This window comes from Tachyglossus aculeatus, chromosome X4 (assembly GCF_015852505.1).
Source record: "Tachyglossus aculeatus isolate mTacAcu1 chromosome X4, mTacAcu1.pri, whole genome shotgun sequence".
Taxonomy (NCBI): domain Eukaryota; kingdom Metazoa; phylum Chordata; class Mammalia; order Monotremata; family Tachyglossidae; genus Tachyglossus; species Tachyglossus aculeatus.
In genome coordinates this window covers 33,932,265-33,945,895 of record NC_052098.1, presented here as the reverse complement: position 1 = coordinate 33,945,895, position 13,631 = coordinate 33,932,265, and the positions used below count along the sequence as shown (strand labels likewise).

At 43.7% G+C, this 13,631-nt stretch overlaps 1 non-coding gene across 1 annotated transcript; it reads right to left on the bottom strand.

Moving 5' to 3' along the window:
• Positions 1–3,405: 3,405 nt before the first annotated feature.
• LOC119948245 lies at positions 3,406–3,543 on the bottom strand. Its single transcript, XR_005456655.1, has one exon. It is a non-coding gene; the product is annotated as a small nucleolar RNA SNORA7 (small nucleolar RNA).
• Positions 3,544–13,631: the final 10,088 nt, after the last annotated feature.

Genomic DNA, 13,631 nt, shown 5'->3' with positions numbered 1-13,631 from the left:
GCGGGATGGAGCGAGGAAGCACTGGATCAGAGAGTAGCCAGAGGGCTCCTGGGTCACTGCCTGGATGGGCCTCTCCTCTCCCTCCAAGCACCATGAGACCCAAACCTGCCTTTCCAAACAGTGGGAAGATTGCAGCGGTTTGTAACCAAAGACTGTTGGCCTGGAACCATGAGGTACCTGGCCACTGCCTTCTCCAGTACAATCTGGTTGACATATTTACTGCTGTCCCTATTTTTGCTTTCAGTATGTTGGCTTGTTATCCCTTCTGTTAATGTTGCCCTCCTCCTCCTACTTCCTTACTCCCACTTAGATTGTGAGCTCCTTGAGAGCCAGGGATTATGTCTTAATTTTATTGTATTTACCCCAATACTTAGTACAGTGCTCTACATGAGTAGTAAACTCTAGCACATTATAGGCAGGGAACGTGTCTGTCAACTCTTGTACTGTTACTCTTCCAAGTGCTTACACAGTGCTCTGCACATACTAAGCACTCAATAAATACCATTAACAACTGTTCATAATTGCCCAGTGCAGAGGCAGCTCTTTGGTGACCATCCCACTCACGAGGGAAGTGCAGAGTATGTCCAACAAAATCCTTATTTTTTTCCCCCATCACTTTCTTGTTTCTACTTAAGGATTCTTAACCATTTCTGTCCCCCTTTCCACCGCTGAGAAGCCAAGCTAATCATGATGTTTATGGCTGCAGAGAACAGGTACTGAAGTTGATGGCTCTGTGAACTGAATTGGTGTTTGCCCCTAAAGGTAAATAGCAGCAAAACCCACTGATAAAACCCCACGCCCATCTGCGATATAAGTGGAAAGTGAAATCTTGAAAAACACCTATTGAGATTTTCTTTAAAAATCTAGCATTTCCAACCTCCATTCCAAAATAATCATCCATTTCACATATATATTTGGGGAGCATAATTGAAAGGGATTCCTTTCGACTAGAAATCTGTTATCTGGGGGAAATTCTCACTAATGCCTCTTCCTTCCTCTCAGAGAGCTTTAGCTCCTCTAATGAGAATACGGTGTTTGCTGTGATAAAGTTGGAGACTAATATCCTCACCGGTCAGACTCTTCCTCAGCCAGTCGCATAGCTCGTTGAGCTCCATTCATGTAAGAATAACATGTGGCAAGTAATAATGGAAAGAAGCTGCAAACTGAATAAACATTGCAACTGAAATCTCTTTTCATTTGCTACTTGGTGATCTTTTTTTATGCTAGACTGCTGATAGTGAATAATAGTATGGGAAAGTTCTCAGGCCTTTTGTTTTGTCCTTCACTGCACTTTATCATAAACAAACATGAGCTCTTGATGCTCTTTGTCCCTTTAGTTCCCTCTTTTACCCCATTTTCAACATCTGTGCAAAGTCCCATCTCTTATTGTGCATCTACCCTTGGGTACAGGAAAACATTTTGGTTTTTCAAACTGTGCCCTAATGGCAAGTCATTAGTTTCTGAGAAAAGGTTGGTTTTGCATAGCTTTGGCTATTCATCCTCACTTATCAGGACTCCTTGCTTCTCCCCCCAGTTTATGCTTCTTGGATCAATAAACTTGATTTTCAGAATTAGCACTTTCACGTGTTTTTCTACCTTCCCTCAGCACTGATGTATATGTGCACGATCGATTCTACAGTCCATGTATTCATTCTGAATACTCCATTGGTAAATACTGTTGTTATCTCTCTCCCCCTTTAGATCACAAACTCCTTGTGAGCCAGAAATATGTCTCATGCTTCTGCTGTGCATTCCCAAATCCTTGCTACAGGGCATTGCACCCAGTGGGAACTCAATAAATAGCTTTACTACTATTTCCTCCTCCAGCCACCCTTAGCACTTATTGGGGGAAAATTTTAGTCTCCTGTTTCTCTATCCAACTGCTGTTTCCTCTCTCGGCATACTTCGTTGGTTCATTATTCCCCCTAATATCAACTGTCTCTGCGGAAGTCCAGATTACTTCAGCAATTGCAGCATTTGACGCAGTAAAAATCAAGATTAGTTTTCATCCTAAGAAGCATCTAAGTGTTTTAAAATCCCCTTTCACCCCTTTGCCCTTTCCCTTACTTCTAAGAATTGCCTTGGGAGCTGCCGGTCTCTTCCCTTCCCTCTCCACCCACCTCCTTCCCCCTCCCAGGTCTAAAGCAGGAAATTTGTGTCTCCGGGTTAAGGAGAAGAAAATAAATGTGCTTTTCCAGCTTCTCAAATAATGGCCCATGACCTGAGAGAGTGAAGAAACTGTCCCTCAAGAGGAAACCACAAAAGTGCCAAGCAGAGATGGATAGTCAAAGCCTGAGACCTCTACTTTTACTGAAACTCCTTGCTCCTAGGCTGTCACCACAGGAACTCACAGAAACAAATATAACTTGACACTGGGTGTGGCCTCACTTCTCACTCCCCCCCCCCCCCCGCCCCCCCAGCCTATCCCAGTGAAAAAAACACCCTATAAGGGTCTGGAGGTAGCAGGACCCACTAATAACAGTGCTTTTTATTAAGAGCTTACCTTGGGCTAATCACTGAGGTAGATACAAGATAGTCATCAACAATGATACTTATTGTGTGAAGAGCACTGTATTACTAAGCACTTAGGACAATACAACAGAGTTGGGAGCCGTGTTCCCCATCCACAACGAGTTTACAGTCTAGAGGGATTAGACACAATTTCTGTCCCACATGGGATTCACAAAGGGAGAGCAGGTCAGTGTTGTTCATTGGGTGCTCACTGTGGGTAATAATAATGATGTCATTTATTAAGCACTTACTATATGCAAAGCACTGTTCTAAGCACTGGAGGGTAGAACACTGTACTACATGCTCAACAACACTGTACTCCATACTAGAAGCAGCATGGCTCAATGGAAAGAGCATGGGCTTTGGAGTCAGAGGTCGTGGGTTCAAATCCCGGCTCCGGCAATTGTCAGCTGTGTGACTTTGGGCAAGTCACTTAACTTCTCTGTGCCTCAGTTACCTCATCTGTAAAATGGGGATTAAGATTGTGAGCCCCACGTGGGACAACCTGATCACCTTGTAACCTCCCCAGCGCTTAAAACAGTGCTTTGCACATAGTAAGTGCTTAATAAATGCCATTATTATTATTATTATTATTATTACTAAGCTTGAGAAAGTACAATAGCTTACAGTCTAGAGGGGCAGATAGACATTAAAATATATTAGAGCTAGGTGAAGCAGCACAGTATAAGGATATGCACATTAGTGCCGTGGGGCTGGGGTGCATTCTCTCCTGGAATAACCCCGCCTCCATCTGCAATCGTTCTGGTATTGTAACCATAGAGTTTTCTTGGTAAAAATACAGAAGTGGTTTACCATTGCCTCCTTCCGCACAGTAAACTTGAGTCTCCACCCTCAACTCTCTCCCATGCTACTGCCCACCACAGGGGAGTTTTGACTTGTAGCAGATTGTCTTCCCCTCGCTAGCCACTGCCCAAACTAGGAATGGAATGGGTAAGCATCTGCTTGACTCTCCCTCCCATAGCTGAGACTGGTAGAGTACTGGAAACTCTCCAGGTGCGACTCTGGGGGGAGTGGGGGGTGGGCTGGTAGGGGGAAATAATTGTTAAACAGGGAGGGCCTCTTGGAGGAGATGTTATTTTAGGAGGGCTTTTAAGATGGGGAGAGGGAAGGGTTTCTAAATAGGAGGAAGAGGAGTAAGGATAGGTAGGAGGAACTCGATGGATTTTATTGAGCACTTACTGTGTGTAGAGCACTCTATTAAGCACTTGGGAGAGTGCAATAGAGTGGTTAGACCTGATCCCAGCCTTAGGGGGGTTTACAGTCCAGCAGGGGTGACAGACACTAACATAAGTTACAGGTGGGGGGAATCAAGCAATCAAATTGTATTTATTGAGCACCTACTGTGTGCAGAGCACTGTACTAAGCACTTGGGAGAGTACGATGCAACAATAAACAGACACATCCCCTGCCCACAATGAGCTCACAGTCTAGAGGTGGGGAAGCAGTGGAGAGTATAGAGGGATCAACATAAGAGTTAGCTGGGTGTGTGAGTATGAAAGGGAGCACACCCAAGGGAATCTCCATTCATCAAGGTGTCCAGAACTACCAAAACCCCCAAGGTATCTTGGAGAAACTGGATCAAGCGAAAGAACAGTTACCAAAGTGGGAAAATCCCGGGAAATAGGATTCGTGCAAACTGTAAGCTCCTTGTGGGCAGGTATCACATCTACCAATTCTGTCGTACCATACTTTTCCAAGTCCCAGTACAGTGTTCTATCTACATACACTAAGCCCTTAGTAAATACCTTTGATTGATTGACTGATGATTCTGTGGTACAGCAGAATCCAAGCACCCTATCCAGCCTTGTTTACCATATCAGCCTCCTCGCTGACCTCCCTGACTCATGTCTCTCCCAACTCCAGTCCATACTTCATTTTGCTGCCCAGATCATTTTTCTACAAAAATGTTCAATCCATATTTCTCCACTCTACAAGAACCTCCAGTGGTTGCTCATCCACCTCCATATCAAACAGAAACTCCTTACCATCGGCTTTAAAGCCTTCAATCACCTTGCCCCCCTCCTACCACAACTCAGCCTGCCCACTTCGCTCCTCTAACACCACTGTACCTCGATCTCATCTCTTCTCAGCGCTGACCTCTCACCCACATTCTTCCTCCGGCCTGGAAAGATCACTCTCCCCACCTTCAAAGCTTATTGAAGGCGCAGCTTCTCCAAGAGGCCTTCCCTGACTAAGCCCTCATTTCCTCTTCTCCCACTCCCTTCTGCCCCCACCCTTGCACTTGGATCTACACCCTTTATTCATGCCTCCCTCAGTCCGACAACACTCAAGTACGTATCCATAATCTATTTATTTAGATTAATATCTGCTACCCCCTCTAGAATGTAAGCTTGTTGTGGGCAAGGAGCATGCCTACCAACTCTATTACATTGTACTCTCCCAAGCACCCAGTACAGTGTTCTGCAAACAGTAAGTGCTTAATAAATACGATTAATAAAATCAGTGAAGAAAATTTTACATTTTGTTTCTAGAATCCCCTTGGCTGCGGCTACCTCTCAATGTCTCACCCAGTAGCACCAAGTCAGTAGCAGCGAGAAGGTCGGACTGCCTGCGCTGCCTTCGGTCTTCCTCCTACTTGTAATGAAACAAAGTTTTGTCTGCCTCCCCCTTTAGACTGTGAACTCCTTGAGTGGGGAATGTGAGTCTTGTTCTGTTATACTCTTTCAAGTCCTTTGTACAGTGCTTTGTATTCAGTAGGTACACAAAAAATGCCACTGATTGTTGGACGGCAGTTACACACCGAAGGCTACCTTCACTAAATGGAGAATTGACCATTTACGAAAGACAGCCTGAGTGTACTAGAAAGAATACCACATTTACACCCCACAGCAACCCAACCCTCCCTGATTCTAAGTCTTGGAACCGCATGGAGTTCGAAGAACTGAAGTCTTTACACATAATGTTAATTGTGGTATTCGTTAAGTGCTTACTATATGCCAGATACTGTACTAAGTGCCGAGTAAGACACAAGATAATCAGGTCAGTTTTTTTATATGTACACACACACACACACACACACACATATAATATATAGCTGTACATATATATTTTTTAAATTTATATTAACGTCTGTCTCCCCCTCTAGATGTGAGCTTGTTGTGGGTAGGAATGTGTCTGTTGTTATATTGTATTCTCCCAACTGCTTAGTACAGTGCTTTGCACACAGTAAGCGGTCAATAAATATGATTGAATGAAAGGCCAAACATAGTCCTGTCCCACATGGAGTTCACAGGCTAAGTAGGAGGGAGAACAGGTATTGATTCCCATTTTTACAGATGAGAAAACTGAAGCCCAGAGAAGTTAAGTGACTTTCCCCAAGGCACACAGCAGGCAAATGGCAGAGCAGGTTTTAGAACCCAGCTCCTCTAAGCTCCTAGGCCTATGTTCTTTCCTCCAGGCCACACTGCTGTTGTAAGCATGGTGGCATAGAACAGGTAGAACAGCACTGTACCTACCCGACAGCCCTGCTTCTTTCTGACAGTGACGAGGAAAGAGTCAGATGGGGCACTTTCAACTCCGATTCAACTTACCATACCACTGTGTAGTAGCTAAAGATCTTGGTAAATTTCTCAAGATCTCCAGCAACTGCCAGAGCCCTGTTCTGTTGATGGTGTCCAATATTTTTGTACGTTCTATAAAAACAGAATAGAGGACTTAGGGTTGTTCTCTGTGCTTGTCCAGTGTCAGCTAGGCTGCAAAGACCATAATAACTGTGCTTCATTTTGTGTTGCACTTCAGGTCTCATTGTGATTCAGGTAGTCTGGCCAGAATCTTGTTGGTGCCATGCCTTGGCACCATATTTCTATTTTATTCATATTTCTAGATAAAGTGTACAGGGTTATATAGCCACAAAGCAAGCTAATATTCAATTAATTCTTAGCAATTGAATTTCATCATTAGTGTTGAACATTACAATTCAACTAACAATTGTGGGGTTTATTAAGCACTTCCTGCAGGTCAAGCACTGTTCTAAGTGCTGGGGTAGAAACAAGAAAATCATTTCGGACACAGTTCCTGTTTCACAGGGGGCTCACAATCCAAGTGTGAGGGTGAACAAGTTTTGAATCCCCATTTTACAGGTGAGAAGACAGAGGCACAGAGAGGTTAAATGACTCAGTCAAGGTCACACAGCAGGCAAGTGGTGGGGTCGGGATTAGAACCCAGGTCCTCTGATTCCCAAGCCCATGCTCTTTTCACTAGGCCACGCTGCTTCAAATAAATATCTGAAAAGCCAAATTGGGGTCAGGCTGACGATTAAGGCAAGGGCCAAGGTTTAATAGTTGGTTCATTCATCCATTTAGTGGCATTTATTGAATGCTTACTGTGTGCAGAGCACCATACTAAGTGCTTGGGAGAGTACAATAGAACAATTAACAGACACGTTTCCTGCCCACAACGAGCTTACGGTCTAGGCCAGTTTGGTGGAGAGATGTTGCCGATTTGTACTTCCCAAGCACTTCGTACAGTGCTCTGCACACAGTAAGCGCTCAATAAATACGATCGAATGAATGAATGAATGAGACAGACATCAATTCAAAAAAATAAATTACAGATATATCCATAAATGTAGTGGGGCTGGAAGGGGGAGAAGATCACAGGGAGCAAGTTGGGGCAACACAGAAGGGAGTGGGAGAAGAGGAAAGTGGAGGCTTAGACTGGGAAGGCCTCTTGGAAGAGATATGCCTTCAATAAGGCTTCTGAGGGCAGGGGGGAGAGTAACTGTTTGTCAGATTCAATCAACCCTTGGCATGGTCATGATTTGATTCATATGTGTTTATGCTTAAACCATCAGCTGCTTGATTATTGATAATTTGTGATTGCATCATTTAAGCATTGCTTTCCTGGTCACAATAGCTGGCAGACCCATCCTCTTCGCTATTCCTTTGGGAATCAGCCCTGCTTCATTCACGCCAGTGATAAAAAGAACATTTGATAAGTCACTGATAATAATAATTATGGTATGTATTAAGCGCTTACTATGTGTCAGGCACTGTACTAAGTGCTGGAGTGGATACAAGCAAATCAGGTTGGACACAGTCCCTGTCCCACATGGGACTTACAGTCTCAACCCCCATTTTACAGAATCATTCATTCATCCATTCATTCATATTTATTGAGCGCTTACTGTCTGCAGAGCACTGTACTAAGTGCTTGGGAAGTACAAGTTGGCAACATATAGAGATGGTCCCTACCCAACAGCGGGCTCACAGTCTAGAAGGGGGAGACAGACAAAACAAAAAAAAAACCATATTAACAAAATAAAAAAAATAGAATGAATATGTACAAAGAAAATAAATAGAGTAATAAATATGTACACACATATATACAGGTGCTGTGGGGAGGGGAAGGAGGTAAGGCGGGGGGTATGGGGTGGGGGCTCAGGCTGGGAAGGCTTCCTGAAGGAGGTGAGCTCTCAGTAGGGCTTTGAAGGGAGGAAGAGAGCTACTTGGCAGATGTGCGGAGGGAGGGTATTCCAGGACAGGGGGATCACATGGACCGGGGGTCGATGGTGGGACAGGCGAGAACGAGACACAGGGAGGAGATTAGTGGCAAAGGAGCGGAGGGTGTGGGCTGGGCTGTAGGAGGAGAGAAGGGAGGTGAGGTAGGAGGGGGCGAGGTGATGGAGAGCCTTGAAGCCGAGGGTGAGGAGTTTTTGCCTGATGCGTAGGTTGATTGGTAGCCACTGGAGATTTTTGAGGAGGGGAGTAACATGCCCAGAGCGTTTCTGCACAAAGACGATCCGGGCAGCGGCGTGAAGTATGGACTGAAGTGAGGAGATGAGGTTACTAGAGACACTAACTTGCCCAAAGTCACACAGCAGTTGAGTGGCGGAGCTGGGATTAGAACCCATGACCTTCTGAATCCCAGGCCCGTGTTCTATTCACTACATCATGCTGCTTCCTGATGCCTACTCAAGCTTGGGTTTGTTTTGATCCCTTTAGTCAGCATGATGGTATAGCCAGAGCACTGTCCCTTCCCTTTAGCCAACAGTTAGTGCCTTGTTAACTTTCCAGTTAGAACACCATCACATTTACATTTAGATGTACTGCTCTTCCCTGCAAATGTCTCCATTGAGCCAAGGGGAAAATAAAAAATGAATTACCTCTAGGGCTGGTTATAATAATCTCACAATAACCTACCTACTTGGGAGAAGAGAATGGTTCTGCTAGAAAAGGGCCTTGCTGATTAGAGGATCAAAGCCCACTAAGAAATGTACTTTAATCCTTTGAACTACATGAAAGAGTGGCTGTTGAATGTTAAGTGAACTAAACAGGGCTATTCCAATGCAGTTTAAAATTTAGAGTTACTTGGCCTCCGGAAAGACTAAAATGACCACGTTAATTTTTTTTAAAATCACTTTCGAGTTAGTGAAAAATGCAGTTGTGCATGGTGAAACAGACACTCTCAGAGGCTTAAGTTCTCCCCAGGCAGAGTCTTGTTCTGCCTCCCAGGACGGTGGAGTCTTTGGTGTTTTCCCTAGGGGTTCTCATGGGAGTCAATAGTTGTGGTTTTGTGGTTTGGATGGCTGTGCAAAGAGAATTGGAATGTGGCCACTAATCAGTTCCCATAGGCTTCTGAAGAGTCATCACATGCAGATAAACCTTTAGTTACTGCTGACCTCGGCTTCAATTGAGCCAATGACCTAAAGATATAAAAAAAAATTGCTTAAGGCTGCCAAGCCTGTCCTCCCAGAACTGTAGCTCCTAAGTGACTTCTTTGGTTGTTGATTTATATTTTCCAATACTTACAGTTATAGGAATGCCAGTCTGGTCCAGGAGCCTGGCTACTTTGAGTGTTTTGTTTTGCATGGCTAGTGGATAGAACACAGGTCTGGGAATCGGAGGACCTAGGTTCTAATCCTAGCTCTGCCACTTGCCTGATAAGTGACCTTGGGCAAGTCACTTACTCTCTCTGGGCCTCAGTTTCTTCATCTGTTAAATGGGACTGAAATACCCATTTTTCCTCCACCTTAGACTGTGAGCTTCAAATGGATGTGGGACAGGGGCAGTATAAGCTGATTATCCTGTATCTACCTTAGCATTTAGTACAGAGCTTGGCACATAGTAAGCACTTAAAGTGTGCCACAATTCTTCTTCTTATTATTATTCTGTTTTTAGACTATAGTGATAATGGCATTGCTTCATTTCTGATTTATTATCCTTAGCATTCATGATTCTAGGGTCAAAGAAATGGTTATTTCCAGGACAGGTCCTCTCAATAAAGGCCTTTTTGCTTTAGTTTTAAGTGACAAAGGAGCACTGGAAGATACTTTGAGAGGTCTCAATCCTGTCACTTAATGAGGAAAGAACCTAATAATATATAACCTTCTAAATAGGCTATTAACCTAAGTAGGAAAACCTGGAAAGTATTTCTTGCTACACCATTCACACACATGGTATTGTGAAAGTCACAAACTAATCTGGGCTTCAAATTCCTTAGCTGGAAACAAAAGATAATATCTGCCCTCCTGTAGATCTCAAACAGTGATATTACAGGACAAATTTAATCCCCCAAGAGCACTCTGAGCTCAGGGAAACAAGCAATATAAATATTATTTCAGTCTTTTAGAAGGAACCCAATATTCTCACCAGGGAATATCCCACTAGAAACATAGTGCTATCTGGCCACGGGGTGCAGGGAATGCAATGGGAGAGTCGGGGTGGTGGTGGGGGGTGGTCAGAGGACAGTTGTTCAGGAATTAGCATTGAAGAGGATACGAATGTATCTCTATAGAGGAGGTGCTAGCTAAAATTCAGTAAAGAGGGACTGTTAGAAACATTGTTAAGAAATGCATTTGCAGTTTAACACTAAAGCTCAATATGGGGCATGGGGGCCTTTCAATATTGGGTTTCTGTGTAGCCAGTCTGAGTTGAAATTCTAACTACTATATCTCACTTTCCAGACCTGGTGGAATATCACAGGAATGATACTAATTCTTAAGGAGGAAATGCTCTCTCACCACAGATTTAGAATTTAGATTTTCATTCTGATTACAGCAATGGGATGAGCCAGAGAAGGAAGTCAGATGGCAGCTGTGTGGAACTGAGGAAGTTTGTCACCCACAAAACAAAAAAAAAATTTCTTCTTATGTGAGATAGAAATCTAAAATAGAATCCACTGAATTTCCTTTAGTTATTCTGACGTCCTAGACACATTTGACTAGTTTGGGTATGTGTGTATGTATGTGTATGTACACACACATACACACACACACACTCTCTCTCTCTCTCTCTCTTTCAGAAACCTAGATAGACTTGGATGGTGGGCAATGGGTAGTTGGACAAACCAAGTCTTCCAAAAGGACAGGATGAATAGTTATGCTATATGTATTAAGGTTCAATCAGGAACAATGAAAATAACCAGGTATTTGGAAATTTCAATCCTTAACTTACATGGTTTTTCATAATCTCAGTTCCCTTGAATTAGTTCCCTATAGTACAGCACAAAATGGTTGCTTAATATTGTAAAAATACCAAAATTATTTTTCCACTATTGTGCCTATGTATCAGGCTATCAGCAATATGGCTCAACTGTTTCTATTTATAATGACATTTAAAACTTTCACTGGGCTGAGAGGGGTAATGTCAACCTAAGAGATTTTTCTCTAAATTTAGGGGCAAAAAAATTACGATTTGGGACATTAGTTCAGCATTTGGCCTTCCACTGAATGGAAGTCTTCCTGTAAAAGGAATAATTTATGCATGGAGAAATGAGGACCAACATATGAAAAATAATTTGCAGCTGTTGGATGAATGGTGTCTCAGAGAATGAATACAAAGTAGAGTGTGTTTGCTAAGCAGTGTGAAGTTAAGGGCCACAGTTTCCTATGGCATTTCTGGTACACTGCAAACTCCAGAGAATCTCAGATCAGAAGATTTCTAGTTGAGCTTTTGCCTTCAATACATTATTGGGTCTACAACTTGACACCTGTCCACGTGCTTTGTTTTTGTTGTCTGTCTCCCCCTGCTAGACTGTGAGTCCGTTGTTGGGTAGGGACCATCTATATGTTGCCAACTTGTACTTCCCAAGCACTTAGTACAGTGCTCTGCACACAGTAAGTGCTCAATAAATATGATTGAATGAATGAATGAGGCTATAAAAATTTCCAATTACTTTTGTTAGCCTATCCACCATTAAAAAAAAAAAATAGTTTGCAAAGTCAGCCTGATCCTTGCACCCCAGTGTCACTTTTGCTTTATCCAAACCCTTCCTTCTCTTCCTGTGAATCCCACTGTGCTCTATCACCCTCTATTGCTCTTGGTTGCTGCAATCCATCGCCCTCCTGGTCCCTCCTTGGCATTTCTTTCAGATTTTCCTACTTTTCTCACCTTCTTCCTTCCACTGCCTTCTCCCCTGATCCTTTGGGGCTTCAACCTCCCGACTAATGATCCCATGACTCCTTGGATCCCCCCTTTCTCTCCTTCCTCTCCTCCGGTGACCTCAGCCACTCACCACCACGGACTCACGCTTGATGTAATCGTCTCCAAACAATGTCTCATCTCTAGCGTCACTAACTCCAGACTACCACTTTCCAATCACCACCTTCTAATCTGCCATCCTCCCCATCCCAGAAGCTGGTAACCTTGGGGCTCATCAGTCACAAAAGGCTGCTGGTTTTAACTTCACAGCATCTTCAGAATCCATCCCTTCCTCTCCAACCAAACTGCCTCCAAACTGGTCCAATCACTTGTCATATCCCATCTTGAATTACTGCATCAATAATTCCACCAACCTTCCTGCCTCCAGCTCTTCTCTCTACAGTTCATACTCCACTCAGCTAGCTGTATCATTTTCCTAAAAAATGGTCTACCTCTTTCTACTTCTAAAGGCCCTGCAATCTCTACATCTATCTCCACATGAAGCAGAAACTCCTTGCCATCAGCTTTAAGGTACTTAATCTGTTTTCTCTCTCCTACCTAGCCCCTCTCTCAGTACAAGTCTACTCACACATTTGGCTCCTCTAGCACCAACCTACTCATCATGCCTTGATCCACTAAGCAGTGTGGCTTAGTGGAAAGAGCCCGGGCTTGGGAGTCAGAGGATGTGGGTTCTAATCCTGCCTCAGCCACTTGTCTGCTGTGTGATCTTGAGCAAGTCACTTAACTTCTCTGTGCCTCAGTTACCTCATCTGTAAAATGGGGGTTAAGACTGGGAAACCCACGTGGGACAACCTACTTACCTTGTATCTGCTCCAGTGCTTAGAACAGTGCTTGACACATAGCAAGCACTTAACAAATGCCATCATCATTATTATTATCTCATCTCTCTCTCCAACCCCTTGCTCCTGCCCTTCCTCCTGCCTGAAACTTCCTTCCCCTCCATACTCTACAAACCACAACTCTCCCCATCTTCAAATAGTTTTGGTATTTGTTAAACACTTACTAAATGCCAGGTACTGTACTAAGCACTGGGGTAGATACAAGATAATTGCGTTGGACACAGTCCCTGCCCTACATGGGGCTCACAGTCTTAATCCCCATTCTACAGATGAGGCAACTGAGGCACAGAGAAGTTAAGTGACTTGCCCAAGGTCACACAGCCAACAAGTGGCAGAGTCAGAATTAGAACTCAGGTCCTCTGACACCCAGGCCTGTGCTCTTTCCACTAGTCCATGCCACTTCCTTTAAAAGTCCTATTAAAATCATGTCTCTCAGGATGCCTTCCCTGACTAATCTCTCATCTCCCACTTTATTTTCTCTCCCTCCTGCATCACTTATACTCTTGATTTCACAGTCCCTAAGAACTTGGGTGCTTAACACTTCCCACCCATCACCACTTAGGTACATACCCTCCCTTGTACTTGCCTCACCTATCTGAAATGTATTTTATTCATTCAATCGTATTGAGTGCTTACTGTGTGCAGAGCACTCTACACTAGATTGTGAGCTCCTCGAGGGCAGGGATAGTTTCTATGTACTCTACTGTATTCTCCCAAACACTTAGTGCAGTGTTGTGCACAAAATAAGCCCTCAAAAAATCCTTTTGATTGATTGACTGACTTTTTGCTATCATTCACCTCTCACATCCAATCCTCTTCCAAATCCTGCAGGTTTTTCCTGCTTAACATTTCTCAGATC